Here is a 26,329-nt window from a genome sequence, read left to right as displayed (position 1 = left end):
GCTGAGAAGCGGGGCAGACAGGCTGCTGCCCGCCGCACTCGCTCGCTTGGGACCCGGAGCCCCAGGCCTTTCTGGAAGCGTCAGGCTTCCTGGGCGGGCTCGAAGGCCAAGGGGAGCCGCGAGCGAGCGAGCGAGCGAGCGGCGGCGGCGTCGCAGCCCCGGCCTCCAGGCCCGCCCTGCCGGGGGCGGGGAACTGGTGTCTGCCCGCCGAGCTGCGCGCAAACTTTTCTCTTCCGTAGTCTTGAGTGAGCCTCGGCAGGCAGGCACCCTCTGCGCAAATCTGTGGAGGCCCAGGCCAGGGACCGGAGGGCGGCGTAGGGAGGAGGAGGAGAAAGTGGGGGGGAAGGATTTGGAGGGAAGCTGGTGGGGGGGAGGATGTGGGAGGTAAGAGGAGGAAGAGGAGGGGGAAGGGGGGGTAAACGAGGAGGGGGAGGGGCGACGCGCCCCGCGGCGTCTCCTGTGGCGCCGAAACCCGGGAGCTAGCGGGTGGCCCGAGCGCGCAGCGCCGCGAAGCGGGGCGGGTGTCTGGGGGGCTTCCTGAGGGCTGCGGACTCCCCCGCCCCGAAACTGCCAAATAAATCCTCCCCGGGGCCCGCCCAGCCCCCCCGGCCCCCGCGGCCCCCGGGCTCCGGGAACTCGGCTAGCTCGGACTTCCGGGAGAGGGAGGCTTTTCTTCTCCAAAACCGGCCAGGCTCCTTGGGCGCGCGTTGGTTTCACGGTGGAAAGGCTACAATTAAAAAGACAAACGGCCACGACAATAAAATGAGCTCAGACCCCGCGGGCTTCGCTTCCTGGAGGCTTTCTGTGGTGTCTTGGCGGAGTTTTGGGGAGTCTTGGCGGGCCGTCCCTGTGAGCGCGTCTCGATCCGTGGCCGCGGGGGCCGCGCGCGGTCCTGCGTTTTAACGCCAGCGGACTGGGCACGGCGCGGTCCTGCGGTCTGGTGATGGGTGCTGCCCGGGGCGGTTCACGTCGCCTCTCTCGACGACGCGGAATTTACGCACCACATGGCAAAGAGGTATCTTTTTAACCCTGCCATAAGATAACGTTGAAACACCTCCCCCTAACGCCGCGCCAATACCGGCCGGAGTAGAGGTAGCAGAAACTCATGAGTTAACCCACAGCCATTCTGGAGAAAGTAGCGGGATGAAAGCCTTAGGTGACAGCAGTGTGTTCTGCGCTGTGTTACCTCGCACATCACCTGCTCTCTGTCTCTGTGTAAGGGCTCCTTAGACATTTCGTGGAAAGGGAATGAAGGGTTTTAAGCTGGTGCCAAAAAGTTTTGAAATCCATGCGTAGGAGTATGTGTGTGTTTGAAAGGGAGACAGACAGGCGGGGATGGTTTCTGTTACTCTGAGGAAATCTCCGACTGCAGGTGTTGGACGTCGGCGGCAGTGCAGTCCGCTCTCTGAAACAGAAGGCTCTCTCCCGGAGAGTTCACTCCGTCTCCCTTTCACGTGAGCGAGAAGGCGAGAGCATCGTACATTGCCCGCTGCCCAGCTAGGATCACTGCACGAGAAAATGAGGCGTCCGTCCCTGCCGTGGTAAGGAAAGGTGATAGACGCAAGTCGGTTTACAAACACGTGGCCTTCGGGCCACATCTGGTAGATAGATGCGTGTAAAATGAAATGTTATTGAATCAGAGCAGCACCTTCCCGTCGGCAGGGTGCACAGCCCCAGTCTGATGCCTGTGCTTGTCCCGGGCTCCCGTAGCTCAGCACCTTGGGATTTGTATGTCCCTGGATGGGGGGATGCTCGCAGGAGAGGGATGCACCCCTGCTTTTGCTTGTGAAGGGGTCCGGTGCTGGGGCAGATGAACTGCTTCTCCCAGCATCCGGAAAGTTGGTGATGACTTAGACAGTGGAGCATCTAGACCTCTGTGCCCACGATGCCTTGAGATTCACAATCAGAATACGGATCCCTCCTCGTTACCTGCTATTCAGTGGTAGGCAAATTATTCGCTGTACCTGAGCTGTTTCCTTAAACATAGTTTTTGTCAAAATGCCTCCTTGGATGAGTGAATATTAAATTTAATATATTAATATTGAATTATTAATTGATACTTGTCTCGAACGGTACCTGGTCCACAGTAACCCCCCAAAATAGTCGTCTCCCTGGCCCTTGGGATTTCAGTGGCTAACGCGAATACAGGTGCCTCCAGTACCTCCATAACCGCATCGAGGTTGAAATGACCGTAAATTGAAAACACATTTCATCCATCCAGCCTGCCGAACACCGTGGCTGGGCCACACAGCGTGCTGGAGAGCATCAGTGATCTCCCTCCTAACTGTGGGCTGCCCTTGCCCGTGTCAAAGAGAGGATCCTACATCCAGAAAACATCAGAATTCAAACTCTCAAGTATGTGTTCTCCTGAGTAGGCGTTGCTTTCCCCCGACCATAACATTGAAGAATCTAAGTCAAACCATGGCCAGCGTGGGACTGTCCGTCCTGGAGAATTCTTATCACATCTCTTCTGCAAAGTCTTACATCAGTAGAGTACAAACCTCGGGGGATGGGAAACTTCACTTGGATACTTGCCTAAAACACCAGTTTCTGGGCCCCTTCACCCAGGATTGTGATTCAAGAAGTCCCCAGTGGTGCCCCAGGGGGTTGCCATTTTAACCTTTAATTCTGGGGCGGGAGTTCTTGGCCCACGCTGTGACAGTTCCCCTCCTGGACTGGCCACAGTCATTCAAAGGAAGGAGGCAGAGGGCAAGGAGGGAAGGTGGGACACGCGGACCCGTAGCATAGTACTGTGTAGATGCTCATTAGACGCTTGTGCAGTTTAATTTCGTCGGCGAATCTGTCTTCTGAGACTTAGCTTATGTTCCCTCACTCCTCAGATATCTGTGGAGCACCTTCTATGAGCCAGGCAGTGTTCCAGAAACTGCAGAGACAGCCATGGACAAAATTAAAATCCCTGCCCACATGGAACTTCTGGCTAGGGAAGACAAACCATATTAGTGAGCCATTTGGAATTCTGGTCTGTTTGATTGTTATCTGGGCCCTGACATCTGCTGCAGCCTTGTTTGTTCTCTGACTCCTACCCCATTTCCCTGCCATTTGAACTTCCACCCCTGTGCTGCACAGCCCCTACCCAGGTGGTGGTTTTTATCTGTGGCCGGGCAGCTCTGTTTACCCTGTTGCATTCTGAACCAGAGCCTCTGTGTCTCTTCCAGGCTTTGACCAAAATCAACATTCATTTCCAAAAGGCAGGAGTTTCCACAACAACCTAATTTTAAACATACAAGTTGTAGGAACAAGTATTTTGTGCTCCGGTTAAGATGCCATTTGGGACGCCTGCAGCCTACAGCAGCGTTGCCTGGCGTTAAGTCTTGCCCCCCCCCCCCATTCCAGGTTCCTGTTACTGTACATCCTGGCAGGCAGCAGGTGATAGGCAAGTGACTGAGTCCTTGCCACCTGTGTAGAGCTCCAAATTGAGTTCCAAGCTCCTGGTTTTGGCCTGGCCCACCTCAGGCCGTTGCTTTTGAGGAGTAAACCAATGGAGGTCTCTCTGTCTCTGCTTTTCAGGTAAATGAAAATAAGTAAAATAAAATTTTAAGTGCAACTTGCATATTCTCTTCTTACAGAATATTGTTGAGAAATTTGGTTGAAGCCAAGTGACTCTGCTGTGCCGTTGGTCTGTTATGGCCTCTTTCTTTCTTTCTTCCTTTCTTCCTTTTTTTCTTTATTTGAAAGTCAAAGTTACAGAGAGAAAGAGAGAGAGAGAGAGAGAAAGAGAGAGAGAGTGAGAGAGGTCTTCCGTCCACTGGTTCACTCCCCAAATGACTGCAACGGCTAGAGCTGAGCTGATCCGAAGCCAGGAGCCAGGAGCTCCTTCTTGGTCTCCCACACAGATGCAGGGGCCCAAGGACTTGGGCCTTCTTCTACTGCTTTCCCAGGCCATAGCAGAGAGCTGGATCGGAAGTGGAGCAGTCGGGACTCGAACCAGCACCCATATGAGATGCTGGCACTTCAGGCCAGGGCTTTAACCTGTTGTGCCACATCTTTCTCAGCTTCTTAACGATGACACCAAATATGAAAGTCACTGACTACTTTGCATTCATATTCTATAACTTCTTTTGAGTAATGCTGTTGATAATTTATTAGTACACTATAATCTTTCCTTTAAATGCATGATTCTCTTCATTCCCTTTTGCTGCATTCTTATTGAGCTCTTTGTATTTTTCTGGGTCCCAGCCTTGTTCTAGAGAAATATGGGGCAAATTTTGAGTGGGTTTCAATATTGCAAATATTCTCCAAAGTGAGCTATATCAGAAAAGTCAAGTCAAGATGTATAATTTCCATTTTTTACTCTGAAGTGGCAACTTTTAGTAAAATGCCCCCAATACATTATTTCTCTCCCTGTGCATGTAACTGTATTTCACCTCAATCTCTTGTCATCTTTGGCTGTTAGTTGCATACGTTTTATTATGTCCCAAGTCTAAATGCCTTCCTATTGACAATGCACTGGGTTAGTGGACATTCTTTGGGGGGAAAAGTTCATATGGCAAGGATCTCACTTTGGGCTCTGAATGCAAGGTAACCAATTTGATTTGGACAAGAGTTAGGCAACAGGTAACTATGAAGGTAGAATCGTGTGTTGGCTTGTAGATGGGCACTCTCCCTTGTGAGCAAGAGGCTGAGCTTAGCCAAAGTAGAACTTTTGTTGAGTCTATACATATGCAGCCATTGAGAGTGACCATTAATGAATGGAAATGCCCATCAGGTCGGTTAGAGTTTAAAACCAGAAAATCTGGGCTGGGCATTTTGTGCAGAGGTTGCGTTGCCACTTGGAACACCCACATCCCATGTCAGAGTGTCTGGTTCAAGAGTCAGCTCCTCCACTTCCAATCCAGCTTCCTGCTATTACACACCATGGGAAGTGGCAGTGATAGCTGAAGTCCTTGATACCCACATGGGAGACCTGCATTGAGTTCCAGGCTCCTGGCTTGGGCCTAGCACAGCTCTGGCTGTTCTGGGCGTCGAGAGAGTAAGCCAGCAGATGGAAGATACTCTCTTTTTTAAATTTTTTTTCAAATAAAAAGTAAAAAATAAAAAACTTGAAAACATAAAAGAGACTGGCATTGTGGCACAGTGGGCTAAGCCACTGCTTGTGATGCCCACATGTCATATTGGAGCGCTGGTTCAAGTCCTTGGCTGCTCCACTTCTCATCCAGCTCCCTGCTAATGTGCCTGGGAAGACAGCAGATCCAAGTGTTTGGGCCCCTGCCACCCATGTGGGAGACCCAGACGGAATTCCTGGTTCCTGGCTTCAGCTTGGTCCAGGGAATGGACGATATCTCTCCATGTCTTTCCCACCACCCCACCTCCCAATACATTAATAAATCTTTTTTTTTTTTTAAGAAAGACCATCAAATCTGATTATCCTGATAGGATAAGAAGTCAGACATCATGCTGTTGACAGCCAGTGGTGGCCAAAGCCAGGAGCCCTGAACTGCGTCCGAGTCTCCTATGTGGACGGCAGGGCCCCACGTTAGGGTAAGTTAAGCCCGCTTAATTCCATGGGCAGTGATACCTGCCCAGTCATTAGCTGATTAGACATTCGGAGAAGTCCACTTTGGGTTGCATTGATGTTTCCTACCCCTCGAGCTACCATTTAGTGATTGACATGAGATGTACGTGGAACGGGGTGGCTTCCTCTGAGGCTGCGGGTGGAGACGACAGCAGGTGAGATGACCTGGAGGGGCTCACATGCCTTGTGTCACGCCGAGCCCCTCACCCTCAGTGACGGCTTCGTTTTCTCCCCCAGCCCCCGCCTCCCCGGGAGGATCTTGAGCAGGTGTAGTTAAGGCTGCTGGTCTTCCCTGCGGCAGTAGTCGGTGGGGTGACTTCTGTAGTGCACAGACCTATAGATTCGCTCACTCTCCTGCTTTTATGAAACTGTTTTGGAAATGGAGCTGTTATAGGTTGCATTTAAACACACTTTCTGGAACAAGAATTTTAATGGCGGGATCAAAAAGGGCAAGCTCATACTTTTTAATAACTGAAACTGACATCTATAATTTTTCTTATCTGGAATCTGTAGAAGCTGTTACAGCCCAGCTTCTTTTACCTTTGGTTTCTTTTACATTTTTTAAAATTAATTTATTTTTTTATTTATTGGAGAGAGAGAGTCACAGACAGACCAAGCTCTGCTATTTGGTTTACTCCCCAGAAGCATGCAAAAGCTGGGGCTGGGCCAGGCTGAAACTGGAAGGCTGGAGCTGCACCTGGGTCTCCCACTGAATGGCACAGACTTGAGCCATCACCTGCTTGCCTCTCAGCGTGTGCGTTAGCAGGAAGCTGTGACGGGAAGCAGAGCCAGACACTGTGTTATGGGATGAGGGCACCCGGGTGGCGTGTTAACCACTGTACCAAACGCCTGCTCCTAATCAGTTTCTAAAGAAAGCGCTCCTTCTTTTGAAGTTTTCCTTTTTATATCCAGTAGAAGCAGCTTCTGTGATTATCAGAGAAACCTACACATCCCAGTGCTTGATGATAGAGCACCATGTTGCCAAGGATTCTAGAACTTTGCTAGTCATTGCCGTAACCAATATCTTCCTGGAAAACATGTTTTCATTGTATCACCATGGTAGCTGCTGGAGAGTTTAATGGTCAATTTATGGTTACTAACATTCGATTATCTTAGAATTGAATTTGCTCTGAGTACACGCACTGATGTCATACATAAGACATAAATGACACGGGTAATGGGGAAGAAAAGTCACTGTTATTCATCTGGGAAATGTGTATCAGTTTCGGTTCTGTTTTGGAAGGTGATGAGGGTAGATTTCTTTCATTTTTTCTTAAAGATTTATTTTATTTATTTGAAAGACAGAGTTACAGTGAGACGCAGAGCCAGAGAGAGAGAGAGAGAGAGAGAAAGGTCTTCCAACTGCTGGTTCACTCCCTAAATGGTCACAATAGCCAGAGCTGAGCTGATCCGAAGCCAGGAGCCAGAAGCTTCTTCCAGGTCTCCCATGTGGGTTCAGGGGCCCAAGGACTTGGGGCATCTTCTACAGCTTTCCTAGGCCATAGCAGAGAGCTGGATCAGAAGTAGGGCAGCTGGACTTGAACTGGCGCCCATATGGGATGCCAGCGCCACAGGCCAGGGCTTTAACCTGCTGTGCCACACGCTAGCCCCCTCATTCTCTCATTTTTAAAAAAAAAATTATTTATTTAATTTGGAAGGCAGAGTGATAGAGAAAGCTCCTCCAGCTGCTGGTTCACTCCCCAAACGGCCACAACAGCTGGGGCTGGGCCAGGCTGGAGCCAGGAGTCTGGAGCTCCATCTGGGTCTCCCACATGGGTGGCAGGGGCCCAAGAGGTGGCTGGGCCATCCTCTGCTGCTTTTGCAGGCACATTAACAAGGAACTTGGTTGAAAGTGGAGTAGCCAGGGCTCCTGGTGTTTTCATAGGGGAGTGCCGGCACTGCAGGCTGCCTCTTACCTCGCTGTGCACAGTGCTGGTGAGGGTAGATTTGTGAACTACTCAAGAGAACAAGATCAGGAGAGTCTCCGGGGGCTCAGGGAGGGCTCCTCCAGCTGGCTGCAGAGGGAGATAGGAAAAGAGCTGGAGACTTAGTAGAACTAGGGTTGCTTGTGAGTGCAGGGTAAAGTAGGGACAGGAGTTACTGCTCCCAGTGGGTATAGACAACTCCAGCCAACTTCTAAGATTATTTTATTGATTGAGAGAAAATACAGAATGGTATCAATAGTTGCGATGAGTTGATTAAAGCATAAACAGACCTAAAGGTGGTGCCTTGAACTGCTGAAGTGTGAGAGAGAGTTGCAAAATTTCCTGTTGTCTTTATTCTTTTATGTTTTTCTACCTAGATATTTGGGAAGTCAGCTTGCACCAAACATAAGAAATTCTGGAGATGGTTGAGTGGGCTGGATGTTGGTCTTCCCCTTGGGCAGTTTTCTCCCAGGCACACCGTGGGGGCTGGGGGTGGGCGTGGGGGAGCGGGCAAAAGGACACAGACCTGCTCCATGAAATCAACTTGGAAATTAGGAAACCAGGCCTGGTGTTGTGGTGCAGTAGGTTAAGCCTCCACCTGTGACACCGCTGCCATCCCATATGAGCACCAATTCGAGTCCAGGCTGCTCCACTTCTGTTTCAGCTGCCTGCCCCTGCCACCCGCGTGGGAGATCTGGAAGAAGCTCCTGGCTCCTGGCTTCGGCCTGGCCCAGCCCAGCCTGTTCCAGTCATTTGGGGAATGAACCAGTAAATGGAAGATCTCTCTCTCTCTCTCCCCCTCTCTCTCTCTCTCTCTCTCCCTCTGCCTCTCCCTCTCCTTCTCTGTGTAACTCTGACTTTCAAAAATAAATAAATAAATATTTAAAAATATAATAATAATAATATTAAATCTTTTTTTAAAAAGCTGGAAATCATTTCCAGGTAGACTTTTCTAACTTAATAGTAATAATAACCAAGTAGTGATTCATCTCAAGGGAAATTGCCTAGAAGGTTTTGTGAATGTGTTTTTATCTTCACTTTGTTGACTGCTGGCAATGAGCACAAACAACGAGCGCCTCCCTTCTTCGAGATGTGGACCGCTTAGAAGCAGCGGAAGTGCGTCCAGGGCTTCCTGCTGTCCTAAGAGCCAGGCTCCAGCTGCTGGTGGAGCTGCCCAGACGGGCACTCTGAGTCTCAGTGGGATTCTGGATGTGCCGTTGGGGACGGAAAAAACGAAGGCCGCAAAGTCCAGTGGAGATTTTTAAAATGCCACAGGAAAAATCAGGTGAAAGTCCTCTTGTGTGAAATGTCACCACTGTTTACGAGGTGCGAGGCAGCCAGTCTGCCTGGCTCAGGGACCAAAATAATCATCTCTCCATAGCACAGCGCCAGAGGTGGAGCAACACCTCGGAAGGTTGTGAGAGAAGAAGCGGAGCGTCTTTCTAGACCTGCGTGGCAAGTCCTGCCCTCTCCGGGCATCTCTGGAAGAGAAAATGTGGCCATCGCAAAGCTGTTATCTTACTGATGCCTACAGTAAAAGACCTTTGAATCCAAATCTCAGGGACAGATTTTTTGAGGCAGCTTCAGATCCCTCACAATGAGGAACACGGAACTTTGCTACAGGAGACTTTGGTTGTTAGCAGAATTATAGGCTTCTAGAAGGTTCCCTGGCTGTGTCTTTCGTCCATTTCCAACTGTGGCGCTTTCCTTAAAATATTCATATTTCACACCTTTACGTGGTCTCTGGACGCTGCCAACTTGCACATATTGGGTGCCGGAATCCTTTTCCTAATTATTGGCCACATGCACAAAATAGTTTAACAATACATGGTTGCCTGTAGAACCATCTTCTAAGTAGCACATATCCAGTAGCATCCCCCACCACTCAGTGGGCAAATGTGGTTGCAAGTCAGGCTAGGATCCTCACAGCCAACAGGCAAGGGCTTTTGGTAGAAGAAATTGTCTAGAACTTCAGCAAACAAATTTAAATGACTTTGTTGACAAGAACACCATACAACACAAAACTCCACTAAGGCAAGACCCTGGGGAATGAGCCTTGGAAAGTTCCAGAAAAGGTGGGGGGGCTACAGGCAACTAGTTGGCCTCATCAGTGAGCCAAGAGAATAGGCCAGTATTTCTGAATAGCATAGGACTGAAGGAATTCAAGGAGTCCAGGGACTCACCCCCAAGTCACCTACTAGCGTTCACAGATGCCCCTGTGTCCTTGGGAGTATGCTTCTCCATGTCTATCAGCAGAGGATGGAAAAGTTTAAAAGGGTTTTTTTGCTTGGGTGGTTGGTTTTTTTAGACTCACCAAAGTAGCTAGCAGACCATCATGTTTGGAAAACCAAGACTTTACAAAACACAAATGTTTGTTTCCGTGTTAAGCTACTCTTCCCTGGAAAGCTCAGGACACCGGAAGCATTTTACCCTTTCATGAATTTTTCCAACACATTTATTAAGCACCATGATGTACCAAACGAGGCACTTGATCCTGGAGCTGCAAATACAGAGGGGACCCAAATCCTGCTCTTCAAGGGCCTCCAGCCTTCACCCCATCTTGTGTCCTGCGTGTGTGGTTTCAGGCCAGTTTGCACAAGTGGACCACGCATTCAGAACCTCAGATTCAGCGATTTCTTTTTTTTTTTTTTTAGCTCATGAATAATCAGTTCACACTAAAGATGCTGCTGGATATACAGGGGGATTCCCACAAGTTTTCAAAGACCTTGAAGTGCCCTTGGCGGGGCAGCCAGGCGGGGCAGTGGTTGCGATGTCTCTTGGGATGCCTGCATCTCATATTGGATTATCTGGGCTGGACTCAACTCTGCTCCCAATGCCAGTGCACAACCTGGGAGGCAGAAGATGATGGCCAGATACTTGGATCCCTGCCACTCATGCAAGAGACTGTCCCAGACTGAGTTCCAGGCTCCTGACTTTGGCCTGCACCAACCCCGGCTGTTGTGGGCATTTAGGGAGTGAACCAACTGATGGAAGATCTCTCTCTGTCTCTGTCTCTGCCTCTCCTTCTGTGTGTGTGTGTGTCTACCTTTCAAATAATAATAAAATAGATACATAATTTTTAAATACCTTTCGAAAAAAGAAGTAAAACAATGAACCTTTTTATTCTAAAATGAGGTGATAGAACTGAGCATTTGGGTGTCCACAATAGCAAAGCAGCAAAGGTGAGGTTAAGGGGACACAGGTGTTGGGATCAGTTCAGTGGTCTCAGGATCAGAATCTGTTCTCTGTATTGGAGACGCGAGGGACCATTACTCACAAGAGGCCGAGGCAGCAAGTCCAGCCACAATGGTGTCACACGAACTCAGTGTCATCAGATTTGTTTTTAGAAAGGCTGAGAGACACACAGATATCGTCATCAACTGTTTCATTCCCCAAATGTCAGCAACCACCTGGGCTGAAGCAGGCCAAAGCCAGAAGCCTGGAGTTCCATCTGGGACTCCCACATGGGTAGTTGAGCCATCACCTGCTGCCTCCCAGGGTACCGATGAGCAGGAAGCTGGAATAGAAGTGGAGCAGCTGGAACTTGAATCCAGGCACTCTGACTGGGTGGCTTAGCCACTGCACCACATGCTTGCTCCAATTTGTTTCGAGGGGAAGAAAAGTCTGACAGCTGATGAACGTGGACAGAGCATGGATAAGGAGGCAGAGGTCTGGTTTGGAAATGCATCCCTCTGATATTTGCCGCGCTTCCTGGCCAGCTCCCGCCCTTGCTACTTTAGGCCCCTCCTTCTTCACTTGTAAGATGAGGGCGTCTTACCAGCTGATGCCTGGAGTCCCCTGTAACGCTGGCAGTCGGTGCTGAAGGTGGCCCTGGGCAGTCTGTGCTGTAATTCTGATAACTGATTAGGTATTTCATTAACGGCCAAAGTTACTTCACTGCTAATATGAGAATACTTATGGTGAGGCTTCCAGAACTAAAATAAATGAGCCTTTCGCACCTCTGCTGGTGCCCTCCTTTCCAGCTCTCTCTACAGGAGATCAGACAAACAGCAGACAATGAATTACTTCACAAGCAAAGACTATTTTTGGCAACTGGAAAAGTTAGATCCTTCTCTGTTTATACATGCCTATTCTATACATAAATCTGTGTACACATTATATGGGACTATTATATGTGACTATTCCCAAATAAAATATTTATTATATTCACATAATTATATATTATTTAGTTATATAATATATTGATTTATATCAGTATACTTCATTTTATATAACTTATATATTATTATAAATGTAATCAAAAAGTCCTTGGCAAATGAATATTGTGAAAAAAATCCATGGATTTCAAAATTTCTTGCATCAAAATAAGTTTATCTTTCAATTCTATTTTTTCCATGAATTTTTGAAGTCTCCTTGTACACTTGTAACATTTATTGAATGCATATGTTCCAGCACTGTTGAAGACTTTATATACATTTACCCATCACTTCTTATTTTCATTTATTCTATTTCAAATCTTTTTTAAAGATTTATTTTATTTTATTTTACTTGAAAGAGTTGCAGAGAGGCAGAGGCACAGAGAGAGAGAGAGATGTCTTCCATCCAACAGCCAGAGCTGGGCTGATCCAAAGCCAGGAGCCAGGAGCTTCTTCTTGGTCTCCCACGCAGATGCAGGGGCCCAAGGACTTGGGCCATCTTCCACTGCTTTCCCAGGCCACAGCAGAGAGCAGGATCAGAAGTGGAGAAGCTGGGACTAGAACCTGCGCCCATATGGGATGCCGGCATTGCAGGTGGCTTTTTACCACTATGCCACAGCACTGGCCCCTTCTATTTCTCTCTCTCTCTCTCTCTCTCTTTTTTTTTTTTTTTGACAGGCAGAGTGGACAGTGAGAGAGAGAGACAGAGAGAAAGGTCTTCCTTTTGCCGTTGGTTTACCCTCCAATAGCCGCCGCGGCCAGCGTGCTGTGGCCGGCACACCACGCTGATCCGAAGGCAGGAGCCAGGTGCTTATCCTGGTCTCCCATGGGGTGCAGGGCCCAAGTACTTGGGCCATCCTCCACTGCACTCCCTGGCCACAGCAAAGAGCTGGCCTGGAAGAGGGGCAACCGGGACAGAATCCGGCGCCCCGACCGGGACTAGAACCCGGTGTGCCGGCACTGCAAAAGGCGGAGGATTAGCCTATTGAGCCGCGGCACCGGCCTGGCCCCTTCTATTTCCAATCGTAATGCTCACAATTAATTTCTCAAAATATGGAAATTTATAAGGTCTATTGAAAACATCTTTTAAAAAGATTTACTTATTTATGTATTTGAAAGGCAGAATTACAGAGAGAGAAGGAGAAACAGAGAGAGAAAGAGATCCTCCATTCACTGATTCACTTCCTAGTGGCGTCAACGCATTTGCTAGGGCAGCCCAAAGCCAGGGGCCCAGAGCTTCTTCCAGATCTCCCACATAGGTGTAGGGGCCAAGCACTTGGGCCATCTTCTGCTGCTTTCTCAGGTGCATTAGCAGGGAGCTGGATTGGAAGTGGAGCAGCCAGGATTCAAACCAGCACCTGTATGGGATGGTGGTGTGACACCACAGATGGCGGCTTAACCTGCTGTGCCACACTCCAGCCCCTATTGCAAACATCTTGTGTCACAGGTGTAGCTGTTATTCAGGGAGTGAGGAACGATGATTCATGAAAAGGATTCACAATTCATTTGAACTTTTGGTAAAGGGTTTTCCGGAAATGTATGGATTTGATCATGTTTATGTCTGAGGACAGGGTTCTGTCCCCCAAAAATGCTCCTATTTTGCACAGAGAAGAAAAACCTTGGAGTTTTTGAAGATTAGGAGATATTTCCAACTCCAAATAAATCAGAGAAAAAATCTTAATAAGTCTCCACGAGTGTTTTCTGGCAATGAGGGTGACATTTAATGTTAGTGTGATGTTTTGAACACATGATCTGGGAGTGAGTTACAGAATTAATTTTGACATTACTGGGCCAATTCAGATGTGCTTCATTTTGTCTGGACCAGACCAAAATCCACACTATTCAAATTATTGGGGATTACTCGGCTCCATGGTCTTTGCCCATATAGAATACTCAAAGCAATGGTGAAACACTGAGTAGCCTAAGGGATGTGACTTATGTTATGATAATGATTAAGCTACATATTTTCCCAAAATGTACAAATACACAATGTTCTGTTTTACTCATACGCTTACGTACGGATAGCAGAAATAAAAAGTGTTTACTTTAGCTACAACAAATGCCATTCCCTTGCTTAGTGACTTTGATATCCTTCAGCCAAATCAAGCATATAGGTTTTACAGAAACCAGAATCTGTATTAAATACAATGAGTTTCTTGCTCCTGCCACCCATGTGGGAGACCTGAATTGAATTCTGGGCTCCTAGCTTCAACTTTGTCCAGTTTTGGCCATTGTAGATACTTGGGTAGTGAACCAGCAGGTGTCTTTCTCACACACACACACAAACACAAATAAATAATATTTTTAAAAGATTTATTTATTTATTTGAAGGGAAGAGTTACAGAGAGAGAACAAGATCTTCCATCCACTGGTTTACTCTGCAAATGGCCACAATGACCAGAGCTGGGCCAATCTGAAGTCAGGAGCCAGGAGCTTCTTCCAGGTCTGCCACGTGGGTACAGGGGCCCAGGGACTTGGGCCATCTTCCACTGTTTTTCCAGGCCACTAGCAGAGAGATGGATCAGAAGTGGGGCAGCCAGGACTCAACCTGGCACCCATATGGGATGCTGGTGCTGCAGACAGCAACTTTACCCACTATGCTATGGTGCCAGCCCCTAATTAATAATTTTTTAAAAAAGATTTACATGCAATGAGTTTTTCTGTCCCAGCCTCCCTTTTCTCTCTCAACCTTATGATGACTCCATTGGTTTTTGTTTGTTGGTTTTAAAGCTTTAATTATTTATTTTAGAGGCAGAGTTACAGAGAGGCAGAAGCAGAGAGAGAGAGAGAGGGTCTTCCATCTGCTGGTTCACTCCCCAGATAGCTGCAATGGAGCTGCTCCAATCTGAAGCCAGGAGTCAGGATCTTCTTCTGGGTCTCCCATGCGGGTTCAGGGGCCCAAGGACTTGGGCCATTTTCCACTGCTTTCCAAGGCCATACCAAAGAGCTGGAACAGAAGAGGAGCAGCCAGGACTTGAACCCATGCCTCTAAGGGGCATGGCAGGCATCGGCTTTACCTGCTACGCCACAGTGCCGACCCGACTTCATTGTTAAATAAAACATGGATAATGTCAATTTTCCCAGTAGCACCAGTAATATTTGTTGCTGTTTCATAAGTAATTTAGGAAAGTAACTGAAGCATAAAGAAACTAAATTATTTATTACTGTATTCTCCTCTACTATATCACTATAATCTTCAGTATTAATGTCTTCCTTATAAGTGTAAGGTTGGAAAATTGGAGTCAACTGGGTTAAGTTGATAAATTAAACAGTTATGAAATGTGTTCAGGTGAGTAGCTGATCTTGATTTTTATTGCTTAATAATGCATGCGTTATCTAAATATTTATCTAAGAGTGTGCTTAGGCATTCTTATTGAAATTCTGCTCTAATACTTTCCTTAAAGGATTCTCTTTTAGGGTCATAAGTATTTTGAGTCAGTTCTTACGAGTCAAGCGCAAGCCTAACACTCAACAGTTCAATGACAAGTACAGTGTGGACAAGACAGACGGAGCCAGGCCTGAGTTAGGAAAACTGGGATCTCAAGCCAGCCTGGCTGCGGTTGGCAATTCAGGCAATTTAGAGATTAGCTTGAAAGCCACAATCTGGGGGAGCTAGAATCCTTGGAGAACTGTGCAGTGTGGCTGTCGGCGGGAAGCGTGGGGACTGTGTAGCCAGAGGAAATCGGAAGGCACACTGGTGCGTGTGGCTCTCCAGGCAAACGTGGAAGAGTGTAGGCAGAGACCACTCAGCAAACAAGTGGCAGGAAAGACACGACAGTCCTGGCCTGGTGGGGTTGCCATCTCTGCAGGGAACCCTGCCTGAAACCTTCAGACAGCCTGGGCTCCCATTTGCTCCTCCAGAGAATCCTTTTTTTTTTTTTTTTAATTATAATTTATTTATGTACTTCCAAGGGAGGGAAAGAGGGAGAGTGTTAGGGGGAGAAAGAGAGAGAGAGAGATCTCATCTACTGGTTAACTCCAACTGGAAATCGACAGCCATCCAAATGGTACTTCCAGTTGGAGAATATGAAGTGGCTTCTGTGGTTTTATTTTTCTTTTTTGTTTACTTTTTTATTTTATTATTTTAAGATTTATGTATTTTATTTGAAAAGCAGAGTCACAGAGAGAGACACAGTAAGGGATAAAATCTCCAATAGAAAGGAGTAAAAATGTGTGATGCCTTCACACTCCCAAATACAGTGTAATTTGGGGGTAGGATTAGAAGTCAAGGGGGTTGGCGTTGTGGCATAGAAGATGCAGCGCTGGCATCCTATATGGGCATTGGTTTGAGTCCTGGCTGCTCCTCTTCTGATCCAGCTCTCTGCTGTGGCCTGGGAAAGCAGTGGAAGATGGCCCCAGTGCTTGGGCCCCTGCACCTGCATGGGAGAACCAGAAGAAGCTCCTGGCTTCAAATTGGCCTGCTTCTGGCCATTGTGGCCATTTGGGGAGTGAACCAGCAGATGGAAGACTTTTCTTTCTGTCTCTCCCTCTCTCTGTCTGTAACTCTACCTCTCAAATAAATAAATAAAATTGTTTTAAAAAAAGTCAAATTCCATAGTCCCAGACTAGCAAGAAAGTGTGGGAAATGTTAACTGATAAATAAGTTCAAAAGAGAGCTCCTGACTACCTACTGGTCCTACACTACTTAAAGTAACATTCAGAAATAATTCTCCTTCAAAAATGTGTCCTCTATGCAAAGGTTTTTTTTTTTTTTAATTAATAACCAGCATCAGAGTTGGGAAATTGCCTGTTAGCTAAATTCAGCCCATCTCCAGTCTTGGTAACGAAAGGTTTCCTGGAATACAGCCACACTTACTTATTCTTGTGTTCTCCAAGGCGGCTTCTCACCAGAATGACAGGATTGAGTAGTTGTGTCAGAGACCTCTGGCCCACAACACTGAGAACTGACATTGATAATGACCAGGTGTGCTGACCCTTGACCTACATGAGCTAAGCAGTGATTGGCTAGCAGCCCCCTTAACTACTTTCGCTAGTGGGCATGTGCTATGGCTATATTATTTCCCGAAATGTCTGAGAGATTCAGGCTTCCTTGGGCGCTCCCATCAGGAACAGACTGAAGACCGGGAATCCATCTGGTGACCAAAGGAGCAGTCACCCCAGGCTACCACCTGAGTACCAGTTCCTTCCCGTTTTCCCAGGACCACCATTTGTTTTAAAACAGAAAGTCCCATGTTCCAGGAAATCCCTCGATCCTGGGCAAATAGGTGGGTTGGTCCCTCTGAGAGGTGGTGGGGAGGGAGTGGACCGGTCTGGGGGAAGTTACTTAATCCCTCTGAGCCTCATTTCCTATCTACAAAGTGGGACTGATTGTTTCTTGAGGATTGTCATAAGGATTAAAGGAGATTATGCACAGAAAGACTAACATATTCTAGGCACTTAATGCTAGTTCCCTCCCTACCCTTCTGATGTTTAAATGTCTTTCTATGGTCTCTATTCTTTTTTCTTTCTTTTTTTCTTCCTTCCTTTTTTTTTTAAAAGATGTATTTATTTATTTGAAAGGCAGAGTCACAGAGAGGCAGAAGCACAGAGAGAGAGAGAGAGAGGTCTTCTATTCTCTGGTTCATTCCCCAAATGGATGCAGTAGCTGGAGCTGGGCCTGTCGAAAGCCGGGAGCCAGGAGCTTCTTCTTGGTCTCCCATGGGAGTGCAGGGGTACAAGCACTTGGGCCATCCTCCACTGCTTTCCCAGGCACGTTAGCAGGGAGCTGGATGGGTTGTGGAACAGCCAGATCTCGAACCGGCACCCATATGCGATGCCAGTGCTGCAGGCAGAGGGTTAGCCCACTATACCACAGCACCGGCCCCCTTTGCTCCTTTCTTGATGTTGATCGCTTTTGTTCATACTTTTCTCTGCTTTTATTTGATGCTGCTTCCGGTTATTTTGGGGAACAGTTTGGGTAATTAAAATTGTAGGTAAGCGTGCCCATAGGTTTCCAAGTGTATCTCAGCGCATTTAAGTTGTAAGTTACACTCTTGGGGAGGGTGTTGTGATGCTACAGGTAAAGTTGCTGCCTAGGATGCCAACATCCCACACTGGAGTGCCTGGGATCAAGTCTCGCCTCTGCTTCTGGTCCAGCTTCCCGATAACGCACATCCCGGGAGGCCCAGATTGTGGCCCGCGTAGGTGGGTCTCTGGGTACCTGAGACACCTTGACTGAGTCCCAGGCTCCTGGCTTTGACCTGGCCCAGCCCTGGCTCTTGTGGGCATTTGGGGAATGAACCAGCAGATGAAGGATTTCTCCCTCTCTTGTGCTCTGCCTTCCAAAGGAATATTTTTTTAAAAAAGATTTTTTCATTTATTTGAGAGGGAGAGACAGAGAGAGAGGTTTTCCATCCACTGTTCATTGCAGCAAATGGCTGCAATGGCCAGAGCTGGGCTGATCCAAAGCCAGGTGCCAGGAGCTTCTTCTGGGTCTCCCACATTGGGTACAGGGACACAAGCATTTGGGCCATCTTCCACTGCTTTCCCAGGCCATTAGCAAGGAGCTAGATTGGAAGTGGAGAAACCAAGACTTGAACTGGCACTCATTTGGGATACCCATGCAGTAGGCGGCAGTTTTACCCACTACAACATAGTATTGGCCCCACTCTCCATTTTCTAATAATGTCATTTCTTTGTTCTTTCTATAAATAAATACTCTAATAAATGAATAACTGATTTTGCATTGGTGAAAATTGCCCATATACATAAAATTGACTGATTTTTAACTTGGTAGTTGTTCTATGTTTGGGAGGCTGGAGGCAAAGGGCTATTAGTCATGTTTTGCCCATCTGCAGATATATCCTAGAAAGTTTGCTCTGCCCAGCTGGTGGAAGTGGTTCAGGGTATCCCCGGTCCATGGTCAGATACAGAACTTTTGGGGAATGAGATCAAGGTCTTCTTCTAACCTACCATTTCTTGCCTCTAACAGACAATGTCGACAGGAAGTTGATAGAGCCTGAGAGTGGATCAGTATGACCCAAGGCGCGAAGTGGACCACTCTCTTATTCAGTTTTCTTTTTTTTTTAAGATTTATTTATTTGAAAGTCAGAGTTACGCAGAGAGAGGAGAGGCTGAGAAGAGAGAGAGAGAGAGAGAAAGAGAGGGAGAGAGATCTTCATCAATGGTTTACTCCCCAGTTGGCCGCAACAGCTGAAGCTAGGAGCCAGGAGCTTCTTCCAGGTCTCCCAAGCTGGTGCAGGGGCCCAAGGCCTTGGGCCATCTTCTGTTGCTTTCGCAGGCCATAGCAGAGAGCTGGATCAGAAGTGGAGCAGCAGGGTCTCAAACCAGCCCAATATGGGATGCTGGCGCTGTAGGCCAGGGTGCCACTGCACCCGCCCCTCTTATTCAATTTTTTTTTTTTTTTTGACAGGCAGAGTGGACAGTGAGAGAGAGAGAGACAGAGAGAGAGAAAGGTCTTCCTTTTACCCGGTGTGCTGGCGCCGCAAGGCGGAGGATTAGCCTAGTGAGCCGTGGTGCTGCCAGCTTATTCAGTTTTAAATGAAGTTAGTAACGTACACAATAGTGTATAAATCAAAGAGCAACCCACACAACCTCAGAGGTCCCCAGGACAAGATCAAAAGCATGAGGTGGCATCAGTGTCATTCCGCTGACAGCATTATGATTTAACATTCAGTTTATTAGCAAATGTGCAGCATAGAATTACATAGGGTGTACTCTTGTAGTAATTTATATTCTTAATTACACCTAAAAATCCTAGCTGGTTCCCAACAAATTCCTTTAGGAAATTGCTGTATGAGTTTGAGGAATCAAGTTTTTACTGAACTGATGAAATTCCTCTAAAACTATCAGCATTTTAAGTTAATATTCAATTTTTTAATTGCTATACTGGATGGAGTTAAATAATGTAGACTCCTATAGTAATGTGTCTTGTCCAAGTACCAAAATACTCACACAGTTGTAGCTGGTTCCCTCTTTAGCCTCAGTTTACCTGAGGCTATGGCCATGGGATTTTTTTATGAAATCAAACTTTTTATTGAATTAGTTCATCACACCTACCAAAACTTATAAAATCCATGAAAAAGGTAGACGATTTGTTTGGCTGATTTGAGTGGCCAATGCAGCAAAATGAGTCAAATTACTAGCTCAGGATACACATTGCCTTAATTTGATCTCATCTATGAACATCTGTTTTGTCTTTTTGGTTGGGACTCCACCCAAAAACATTACCTTGCACACTTGCCTCTACACTGGGATCACCTGGAGAGTTTTGACACTGCCCAAGCCCAGGCCACCCCAGGTGAATTCAGTCAGAATCCTGGAGGCGAGGGTGGCGGTAATGAGACTCAGGTATTATTAGTACCTTAGGTGACACAGCCAGGCTTGGGAACTGCTGACCTCAAGTTCAAATACATAGGTAGTAATGAAGCCACTAGACCGTGTTTTGCATTAAGGTGGAAGCCTAATGGAGAAATAAACAAGAATGAGACTTGGGAATCATATTACTAATTACCATAAGCTCATAATTTTATTTTATAGCAGTACTTGCAGAAATAAATTTACGTATTTATTTGAAAAGCAGAGAGGTGTACAGAGAAAGAATAGACATAGATCTTTCATCCACTGGGCCATTCCACAAAGGCTGACAACAGGCAGGATTGGGCCAGGCAAAAGCCAGGAGCCAGAAACTATCCAGGTCTCCCATGTGGGTGACAGGGTTCTGACTACTGGAGCCATCACCTGCTGCCTCCCGGTGCAGGAAGCTGGAGTGGGAAGCAGAGCCAGGACTCAAACCCAGGCACTCCAATATGGGACGCAGGAGTGCCAAGTGGCATCAACTGCTGTGCCAAATGCTCCTAATAATTTTTATTGTTATTGTTATTTAAAAAGCAGCAGCTTTTTATTGAGCTCTTACCAAGTATCATGGGCAATGCCAGGCGTTATCCTTGGATTCCTTCATTAAATTCCTCTCACTCAGCAGTGAAGTCTTAGGAAACCAGTGAAATGACTGAGTCCATTGCACACGTGGGGAAGTTGAGGCCTTGCCCAAGAACACCCAGGCAGCAAGGGGTCAAGTGGGAGTCACCAGGACAATGAGGTCACTCCCAACACCTGTGCTCCGGGGCTTTTGTAAAATCAGGGACTGGAAAGTCACTGCTCTCCTAGGTCTTTGGACTTCTTATCTTATCTCTTGGGGCTTTGGTTTATTTCATTTTCTTTGTTTCTGGATGTCAAGGCCTTTCCAAACAGCACGTGAAAGCAATTTCTGACACCCGTGGGAGAGGGCTGGCCCGGTTTATGGATACAATAGGCAGAGGAGTTAATATTGCATATTAAGATCTCCCTCTCCCTCAGGGGGCTTCCTGGCAGACTTAAAACATTTTTAGGCAGCAGAAAGGAAACCCGAAACAAAACAACCACCTGGAGGAAACACGCAGATTTGCTGAAGCATGTTGAAAATTTAATTGAAAGAGAGTAAGAATATAACTGTGCTTCGTACTCCCGGTGAATCTTGCTTGCCATTTCATAAGCTCGTCAGGGTTGTCCTGCCAACCTGTATGGGTTTGCTTTAAAAAGCTTTTTTTTTTTTTTTAATGTATTTATGCTGAAGTAGGCCCCTTAAGAAACATGTGTTACTGAACATCAGCTGAATTCTTAACATGCACTTTTGTTTTTTTGGTTGCAGAACAACAACAAAAAAACACAAAGAAGAGAGAAAGATGACAACACAGGACAGTGTCACGGTCGCCTGCACTGGTTTCCTGTGTACAGTTAACGCGGCTGTACACTCATTTCTCAATCCGGTCTCGTCTCCTCTCCTGGCCTAAGAGCTGAGAGAGCCGCTCAAACAGCTCCCCCAGGACCGCGGCCCCCGCCACGGCGGGCTCAGGGTCCACCTCCGCAGTCTCGGGTTCTCCTTCAGCCCACTTACTCCGGGAGAGCGGTTCCTCCTCCCTGACACCCAGCACGGCCACCTGACCGACGACGGGAGCCCGGCTTCACTGTCCCAAGGGCCTGCCTGGTGTGGAGGGACTTGGGGGCCCCTTCAAGGCCAAGGTGCTGGAGCCCTGGGCAAGCACCCTAAATCCAGTTCCATGTGGGCAGTGGCCAGACGGGTATTTTAACTTCCATTTACACTTCTTTCTTTAAAGATAAATTCCCCAGGTGCCTTAGAAGTAATGCAATCAGCCTCCAGATCCACAGGTTCTGAATCTGCAGATTCAGCAAAATAGTTGGGGGGAAAAATTGCATCGTACTGTACATGTACAAACCTTGTCCTTGTCATTATTGCCTACACCCTGCAGTATCATCGTGATTTAGACAGCATTGGCGTTGTTAGCTATTTAGAAATCATCCAGAGAGGATTTGAAATCTACGCAGGCTGGAGTATTTGTAGGTTGTATGCAAATACTCACATTTTATAGAAGGGACCCGAGCACCTGCTGAGGTTGGTATCTGCAGGGGGTCCCGGAAGCCATCCCCTGGGGCTGCCGAGGCATAACTGTACTTAGATTTTTGCATCTGGGAGTGTGGCCAGAGGCGAATGTGAGTCTTATAACTGGCGGACATACAGGAGGGGACTGAGCAAACCATCAGGAGAAGGTCAGGCCCCAGGAACACAGTGGGTGGGCTGGAAGCCGGGTTCCCTGGGAGCCAGCTCTGCGGTCACAGCACCCTTTCACCCCAGGGTCCCTGTTTGCACGGAAGGGGTGATGATGGGTGCCAACCCTTCCGCTGAGGCAGCCTCGGAGGTCAGAAGTCCCCTCTTCCTGGCCTGCCTGCCGTGGTCACTGGGCCACAGAGGCGACAGTCCGAGGCATCGTGTGCATCACGAGCCGGCCCACAGGCCTTGATGCTCGGCGAGGCTGCACACAAGGGCGTGGGGAGGCCCGTGGCGGCCTTGGCTCCTGCGGTGGCAACAGCTGGCACGCTGCCCAGGCGGCTACCTCCAGCTGCAGCTGTTGGAGCTATTTGCAGCTCTCCACATCCTGAGAGTTGGATACGAGGCCTGCTCCTGGGAGCGAGTGAGTAAAAACGACGCAGAGCAGGGAGAGGATGACTGGGAAAACCGGGAGGGGAGGCAGGCTCTCCCCAGCCCGGGGAAAGGCCAGAGAAGTCATGAGACAGTGGCCTGCATGGCGTCGAGGACTTGTGTCTTGCCCTGCATCACAGGGGCGCAAACCACTGTTCCTTGTCCGAGCCAACGGAAACAGAGTGAGAGGGCGGAACTACTGGTAGTTTGAAAGTAAACCAACTTCCTCCCGCCATCTCCCCAGAAAGGAACCGCCCCCCCTCCCCACCTGCTGTCACCTTGCCCTGGTCTGTTGTCTTCATTGCCCTTAGCAGCTCTGAAACTATCTTGCGTCTCTGCTTACCTGTTCATTGCGTGTTTTTTCTCCATTACAGTGGAAGCCTATAGAAACTTCGCAGTGGGTCTGTTTTGTTTACTTGTGAGCCTCCAAGGCCAGCAATGGTGCCTGGCTCACTGGGGGAGAAATGATGAGCCCAGTAGCAGCCAGCTGCCTACCAAGGGAGCGAGTAGTTTAATTTTTCAACTTTACATTCTGAGAACGTGTTGTCATCAACCTACAGGGAGAAGTTTGATTCATTTGGGGGTAAGGAAATTCATCCCTAGTGGGTTTATTTCTTTTCCAATCCATAGTGTTAGAGTCTGGCACATTAGTGGCTTTTGCGGCTGTTTTTGGTGATCTTTGCCACCTGTCACTATTTAATGTACTCTTATGTCAGTTAAAGAAGGTAAAATGATAGGGTAACTAGGACTTTACGAAAGTATAACCTTAAGCATTGTAATCTACAAGGAGACTTTCACCCAAAACTTGGTCAAAATAAGAAATTTGAGACTCAGTCCAATTCAATTCCTTAAGGAAATTGAACTTAGTCTTTTGTGTTTAGTAAGAATTCAGACCTTTAAAGAGGAGGATTTAATGGCATGAATAAGGTTACTTTTATGTGGTTTTTTTTTTTTTTTTTTTTTGGAAAGATCTATTTGAAAGGCAGAGTGACAGAGAGAGAGAGAGAGAGATCCATCTCAACTACTGGTTCACTCTCCAAATGGCTGCAATAGCCAGGACTAGGCCAAGTTGAAGCCAGGAGCCAGGAACTCCATCCTGGTCTCCCACATAGGTGACAGTGATCCAAGCATTTGGGCCATCTTCCTTTGATTTCCCAGGCTCATGAGCAGTGGAGCAGCTGAGACAGGAACCAAAGCCCATATGGGATGGCAGCATTGCAAGGATCTGATTAACCCTGTGTGCCACAGCACTGGCCCCAAGGATTTCCTTCTAAAAGCAAGTGCTCCTAAGGTGGGCCTTTGGCATAGTGGTTAAGGTCTTGCTTGGAGCCCCAATATCCCACATGAAGTGCCTGGGTTCAAGTCCTGGCTCTGCTGGCATTTTAGCTTCTTCCTAGTGCACACCCTTGGAGGCCATGGTGATGACTCAAATACTTGGTCCCTGCCACTCATGTGGAAGACCTGAATTGAGTTGCAGGCTCCTAACTTTTGTCTGGTTCATCCCTGGCTGTTGTCACATTTTGGGGGTGAACTGCTGGATGGGATTCCTCTCCCTCTTATGCAAACTTTTAACAGACTTTGATAAGAATTAAAAAGGTAGACACGTGGTACAATATCATATTCATTTTTTAAAGATCTATTTTATTTATTTGAAAAGAGTCACAGAGAGATAGGTAGAGACAGAGAGATCTTTCATCCACTGATTCACTCCCCAAATGGTTGCAGCAGCAGGGGCTGAGCCAGACCGAAGCCAGGAGCCTGGAACTCCATCTGGGCCTCCTACATGGGTGGCAGCAGCCCAATTTCTTGAGCCATCTTTTTCACTGGTTTCCCAGGCACCTTAGCAGAGAGCTGGACCGGAAGTGGAGCAGCTGGGACTTGAACTGGCGCCCATATGGGATGCCCGAGTTGCAGAGTCTGCTTTATCCACTGCTCACAATGCCTGCCTTACAATATCATATTCTTACAGCAGCCACATTGCAAGGATTGCGATTTCTTTTAAAATACTTCTTTGTGCCGGGCAGCCAATTTAGATTCCAACTGTAATTTTGATCAGCTTTATCATGACTATATTTTACTAGTTTATTCTTTAAAAAAATCCTCCTCAGACTTTTTCCCCTTAACGCTCTGAAATGATGCCAGAGGAGCTTTATTTTGTTATAGCTAAAATTGGTTGATGAGAAAAAGAATGGAGAGTAGATGATCAGAATGATTGTCACCTGGCTATTCTCATCACAGTGGCTCCCCTTCTGTGTGGGGTACATGTTCCAGGGTCATGGTCAAGCCTGGAAATGTAGACGGTAACAAAGCCCATATATGCTCCTACACATCATACTTATGATAAAGTTTAACTTATAAATTAGGCACAGTAAGAGAGTAACAGCAACCACTAACAATAAAATACAATTATAGCCATAGATCATAATACAATGAATGGAGCCTCTCTATTTATTTCTGTGTTTTTTTTTTTTCATTTAATATTTTTGGACCATGGTTGACCAACGGTGACTGAAACTGCAAAAGTGAAACCACGAAAGGGGGAAACTGATGTTCTCACTCAACTGCTTTCTTTCCTGGAATTAAAGGCCCAAGAAATGCTCTGGAGATTCACACTTCCAGAGTCCCCACGCAGAAGAACGTTCTGGGAATTCCTTTGGATTTTTGCAAACCAAGGGAAGCTACTCTTTGTTGCAGAGGAATCACAGCAGAGCTCACTCAGAAAAACTGGTTCCTGGTTTCCCTTGACTGGAATGCAGGACCAATGGGCACGTTCCCTCCAAAGGAGGAGCTTTGAGTGCGTGCTCAGCAGGCCCACCCCCCTGCACAGGTGCCCGGCAGCTCCTGCTGCGGCTAAGGGTGTTGCCCTGGTGACCATTCTGGCCAGCATTCCTAGCCAGGATGTTGCCCGCTACCTTGCCAAACACATGACTGGAGAGCATCCTCTGTCTCCCATATCATGTCACATGCTCCTGGTCAAGCCCACATACTCGTCACTTGGCCTACACGGTTTATATACAAAGTGAACAGGGGCAGGTGTTTGTTAGTTAAGACATCACTTGGGATGCCCTTTTCCCACAGCAAGGCCTGGGTCTGATGCCTGGTTCCAGCTCCTGCTAAAGTGAACGCTGGGACCCAGCAGCAGTGATGGCTCAGGAAGCTGGGTCCCTGCCCCCACATGGAAGACCTAGATGTGTTCTGGCTCCCAGCATCCAGCTTCAGCCGGACCCAGATCCAGTCATTGCGGGGCAGTCGGGGAGTGAACCAGAGGATGAGAGGTTGCTCTCTGTCTCTTAAAAAATAAACTATATGTAGGCCAACGCCGCGGCTCACTAGGCTAATCCTCCGCCTTGCGGTGCTGGCACCCCAGGTTCTAGTCCCGGTCGGGGTGCCGGATTCTGTCCTGGTTGCCCCTCTTCCAGGCAAGCTCTCTGCTGTGGCCAGGGTGTGCACTGGAGGATGGCCCAAGTATTTGGGCCCTGCACCCCATGGGAGACCAGGAGAAGTACCTGGCTCCTGCCATCGGATCAGCGAGGTGCGCCGGCTGTGGCGGCCATTGGAGGGTAAACCAACGGCAAAGGAAGACCTTTCTCTCTGTCTCTCTCTCTCGCTGTCCACTCTGCCTGACAAAAAAAAATTATATGTATATGTATATGTATGTATATGTATATGGATGTGTATACACACATATGTATGCATATAAAGAAGAAATAAACAGACCAAA

General features: G+C 47.6%; 1 long non-coding RNA gene across 4 annotated transcripts; it reads left to right on the top strand.

Moving 5' to 3' along the window:
* Positions 1-426: 426 nt before the first annotated feature.
* Positions 427-26,329, top strand: LOC103352078 (uncharacterized). Of its 4 annotated transcripts, none has more exons than XR_519609.5 (4): positions 427-1,015; positions 1,373-1,541; positions 5,365-5,499; positions 21,262-26,329. It is a non-coding gene; the product is annotated as an uncharacterized LOC103352078 (long non-coding RNA). The 4 variants fall into 4 exon arrangements; XR_007913732.3 differs by lacking the exon at positions 21,262-26,329 and adding an exon at positions 8,123-13,728; XR_016213355.1 differs by lacking the exon at positions 5,365-5,499.

This window comes from Oryctolagus cuniculus, chromosome 9 (assembly GCF_051225735.1).
Source record: "Oryctolagus cuniculus isolate XC-2025 breed Fujian yellow rabbit chromosome 9, ASM5122573v1, whole genome shotgun sequence".
NCBI lineage: Eukaryota > Metazoa > Chordata > Mammalia > Lagomorpha > Leporidae > Oryctolagus > Oryctolagus cuniculus.
Note: the sequence above shows the minus strand (reverse complement) of the source record. Positions and strands in the feature narration are given on the sequence as shown.